A 5,501-nucleotide genomic window follows, 5' to 3' on the forward strand; every position below is an offset into this window, starting at 1 on the left:
TTTATCTATTAAAAAAAAAAAAAAAAAACTTAATTATGGTGCTACCATTCATTTTTTTTCTCTTTCTGCTAATAGCCTATCAGAGCACACTATTATCAAAGCAGGCCTAACTGAGAATATTTTTGGAGAATTCCCACTTTTTTTAAGCAACTCCAACCCAAAAAACATTCATCCCACTTGTCCATTCATCTGATACAGTCTCGTGTCTACATTTTGCCTCTCTCTCCTCTTTCCTTTTGTTTTCTAAAGGCTTCAAACTGTGTGGTGCGTCATTTAGGCCTACCCGTCATCAGGACCAGCAGGGGGCGTCGTCCTCTGTCTATAAATAGTTCCTCTCGCCCTGGAGACTCGAATCAGGTCCAATGACAAATGATTAGGCCACAGCTTGTCCTGGTTTGGCCTGGTTTAGCATTCTTTATGGACTAAACCTGCAACACACAATAAAGAAGCACATTGTAACTTTATGTAGGCCTGTGTCGTTATAATAAACCGCTAAGAGCAACTTTACAGCAATTATAATCAGTATTCCTGCGCGTAAAACCCCTTTTTTAAATTCTATCGAGCCTTGACGCAGCAGTGGCCAGGGTGTAACTATGGCGACGGCCCTGCGCTCTGATTGGCCAAGGGACGTCCCGTGTGACCAATGAGCCGCGAGCACACACCTGTTTAAAATACGAGGGACCAATCACATAGCGCGATTCGGATTATGAAAGAGGCCGGCGGAAAAGAGGAGATGCCGCGCCGTGCGTTAAAGGCGAGCGTCAAACCAGGCGTACTTCTTTGTCTTCAAATAAACGCTTTGGACGTAGTAATGAGCAGAAGTTAAAAGGGACAAAAGGGTACGCTGCGTGATTACGTTAGGTCTATAAATCAGCCGGCTAACAAAATGTAGCCTAGCATGTTCTCTGTACGCCTGAAGTGTGGCACACTTTTGGCACACACTGGCACATGCAAAGAGCACTGTACAACTCAAGCTTATAGATAACAGTGTTGGGAAAAATACCTCGAAAATGAAGTACATTTAGTTACAGAATACTGCATTAAAAAGTTAAAAACTTTATTGTTACCTGGCCCAATCCAAGGACTGCATTTTAAATACTTAGAATACTTTTGCAGTGAGTTGATTTATATAATAGTGTTAATACACAACATAAGAATAAAACAGTTTAGGTTGTTATGCATGTATTTATGAATGATTACAGAAAGAAAAGGTTGTCAAGTAATATGTACTCCTTTGATTTCATGAAACTATCTGATTCCACCAAATGAAAGAGACACTATATGAGAATATACTTATGCAAAATATGTTTCTAAATATGTATTTTCAGTCCTTGTATTTAGTTACTAACATATGTTATGTCATAATTTTCATCTTTGCACTGTTTCCTAACCCCACCTCTTACAGAGGATAATACTATTACTAATATCTCTGTAATTACTGGGCCTTTCCACATGAAACAAAAACTGGCACGTTCAGCATCTTCTGTATCAGAACTGATGAACAAAGTGTAATTATTCTTTCACAAAAGCTTTGAAATGTGTTGACATTCTGCAATAGTAAAGGTGAATCTCCCACAGACTTAAATAGGCCCCTCCTCTATGCCAGTAACTGTAGTAAAGTATTTATACTTAATAATACAAATAATATTACACAAGTAGGGATACAAAGTATAGCATGCTGTCAACATAAAGCTTTTGTTACTTTTAGACTTACTCACAGTGGAAAGAGCAACCACAACTTTTACTCAAGAGTACTAAGAGTAAGAGTACTATTGCTGTTACTTAAGTATGGTGTCTAAAAACTACTGAGAAGTAGTTGTATTAAAAGTTACTTTAATTTGTAACTGAGTACTCCCCAGAACTCGATATTGTGATTTGTGAACCTTTATGATCAGACCACCTCTATAAAAAGTATTAGGAACAATGGTATACATTTTTGTCCTGCTATAAAATTAAAAACAGTTGGATACTCGATTCTTCTGTTCTGTTTTCCCAATAAAGTTGCCTGGAAGATTTTGATGTTGGCAGATAAGGCTGAACAAGAAAGTATTAGGACATGGCAACAAGTACAAGTACAATACTACTATCTTTTTATGATTAGGCCTAAAAGCAGGTGAGCACTACCCATCTCTGAGTAACCTTCATGATTAGACCATTTCTACACTTTTCCCATGTAAAAAATGTATATGAATTGGTTAATTTGAGTTGCAGAATATTGGCCTGTTATGGTGAAAACATGTGATTCTTTTGTCATTAAAGCTGCCTGGAAGATTTCACTATTGCCAGAGAAGGACAAAATCTTCACATGCTAAATGTAGATAATACTGGGACATGGCAATGGGATTGTTTAAAATAAAATTATAATAGCCAAGACACATTATGGGCTATATATGAGCAAATATATTCCTCTAGTACTCTGGTGTCTCCACACTGCTACTGCTAGATCTATAGATCTAGATCCATCTTAGTAATGTTGGGCTGTGGTGAAAGCATTTGATTCTTTTGGCAATAAAACTAGCTGGGAGACTTGGTTGTTGCCATATAAGGCAAAAAAAAGAAGCTTGCCAAACATCCTATAGATACTGTACTAACAGGAATATTTAAAAAATAAAATGGTAATAGCCTACATATGGGCAACTCCAGTATCCATTGTACTGGCTATAGAAACATAATCCACCTGACCAACTGACTACTATGGGAAATAAATAGTAGTAAAATACTTAAGAAGAACTTTTAGGAATCTGTACTTTACTTAAGTACATTTTACAGTGGATACTTTTTACTTTTACTTCAGTAGATTTGAGATCATTATCTGTACTTTCTACTACACTACATTTTTAAACTGGAATGAAAAGTAAAAAGTACTTTTCATATGATTTGAGGGATTGCTTTTACCATGTTCGTGGAAACATTCTGACTAAAGTTTTTGAGTTCAAGCTTTGGGTTTGAGCGAACAAAAAATTAAGAAATTGATTCGTATTGTTACCCTTGACCAAACTATGTACCATTTTTAAATAACACTACATTTAATGTTTTAATAAATTAACAACACTTGTAGGAATAGTTTTAGTTTTACTCTTACAAGTATATTTTTAAACAGGTACTCAAATACTTTTACTGAAGTATCTGTGTAATTGATCAGTGGTGCAGTTCTGATTCAGAGTAAAAACCACAGTTAAATCTGTCAACTGGACAAAACGTTGTAGAAGTGAAGATGTACTTAAGTAGATTTTTTCATGTGATACTTTTACTTGAGTATTTTTTCACCTCTATCTGCACTTTTACTTAAGTAACAAAACCAAGTACTTCATCCACCACTGTACCATATCAGAAGGATCATAAGTCACTTAATGAACTAAATTGGAATTATTCTTTGACAGTGAATATTATGCACCTGTAAAGACATCACTGGCAGCTGAAACAACTAAAGGGCAAACTTAATATGATGAGTTTGTGGAGCCAATCCCTAACAGATAATGATAAGGTTCAACATTTGTGGATCATAAATTTGGATATTTCATCCAAAAACTGATTCTCTCATAGAGTCACACTGACCCCTGACCCCCATCTGAAACCATGACGTCATCAGACTTTACAGCATGGGTCTATTCTTTTTATCTTATTTTGTGTATTATCAGAGGCAGGTAAAGTCGCCAATGTAAAGTAAAAGTAGTGGTCCAGGAAAAGTACTAGAGTAACTGGAAGAGTATTTTTAAGCCCTATCCTTAAAAATCATCCAGGTTTTACCACAGACTGTATATTGTATTGGAAATAGAAACATGATCCATATAACCTACTTCCTATGCCAATATTTGCCTATAGAGCCTATAGTTTTGATTGAATATGGGAATAACGCGTTTGTAGTACGTTTGTAGTAGTTTGTAGTAAATTCTAGTCTCACTGCTGTGCTTTTTAGCCTAGTCCGGTTCCAGGGACAGAGGGCAGATTTCAGTGTACAGTCAATCTGGAGCGTCACGTTTGGAAATGTGCGCCCGCGCCTCTCGCCTTACCGCGCCGCCATCAATGATTCATCCACGGAAAACCTCCGCGATTCCAGTCGGCTTCAAAGTTTACCGTAACATGTAACGAGAGCCAGAGCACCGGAGCACCAGAGGCAGTCCGGACTGTCCACGGACCCAAACCAGACCACGCAGGGACACGAACCACGAACGAACCGGTGCCTGACCTTATTTAGACAACAGAGCATGTCCACTTCCTCCACAGGTGAGTCCCGGATCTATAAACATTTAACTACGCTTTCAAACGTCTCAATGTTTTTATTTTGTTTTTATTTTAAGCTTAGAAACACATATTTTATTCGCCTCCATTTGTTAATTTGGCGGGGGTTGTTAGTAATAAAATTATTTTCACCATTTTAGATTAGCATACGCTGTTTAATGTTCTTATAATTGTATTAATGTAGTTTGTATTGTGTTTATGCTTTGTAAAATGACATTTGGTGTTAGAAAGATGCTTATAATTAGCATGTATTATTTTTATTACCATTACTGTGTCACTATAATCGGTCTTAATATGGGAACAAGTTAATACAACGCGCAATTACGCACGAGTTTACGCACATATCCAACTTTACGACTATGAAATCTTTTAAAGAAGCTTTTGTTGCCTTTTAATGTGGGGAAAATCTTAATATAGGCTGATCTGCAATGTATTTATTTATTTTACCTATATAACAGAATTTATAATTAGGCAGTTCGTTTCTCATATGGCAAAGGTAAAATGCGTTATAGCGTTATTTTCTTGAATTTGTGCGTAAAAGTTGGTCAACAAAATCCTCGTGTAGCACCAGAACCAAAAGTCTATTGAAATCCTATCAGTGGGGGTGTGCAGGAAATTCCATCTCTAGCTCAAGCTAAAATAATACAAACACAAATATAAAACAACAAACTTACCTCGCGTGAACAAGGAGAAATGTAAACAAAACTAAAAACCCGGAACCAACAGAAAAGTAGATGAATTTTTTCCCATTGTGAGTAGTTTTAAGACGCACCGGGCCTTTCAGGCGCATTCCCCAATAACCTCCCCCCTCTGTGACGTCACTGATATTGCCATTGAGTTATTTGGTCTTGTTTACTCCTATGGGGGATGGTGTCCGCGTGAAGCGATGGTCAGGTCTTTAAAATTACGCGTAAAAAGCGCACCGATGTCATTATGGCTGGTTGTTTTTTCCTTGGTAAAACTTAAAGCAAGCTCTCCCTGTTAAATGACAGTATCATGTGGTGTTTAATCTGTTTTTAAAACGTGAAAACGTACAAGTTTAAGGTACAACAGAAGTAGATGTGTTCCAGAAGATATCGCGTGATTTTAGACTCGCTTTTTATCTTGTCTTTCTGAAGAATCATGAAGAATGGCGTTGGCTTTTGGGGTAAGTATTGGGCTATACTTATCAGGCACGTGGTAAACTTACGCATTTGCCAAAACATTAGAATATTTCGTTAATTTAAAATATTTATAAACGAAATCTGCAAGATGTAAAAGAA

This window comes from Periophthalmus magnuspinnatus, chromosome 24 (assembly GCF_009829125.3).
Source record: "Periophthalmus magnuspinnatus isolate fPerMag1 chromosome 24, fPerMag1.2.pri, whole genome shotgun sequence".
Taxonomy (NCBI): Eukaryota; Metazoa; Chordata; class Actinopteri; order Gobiiformes; family Gobiidae; genus Periophthalmus; species Periophthalmus magnuspinnatus.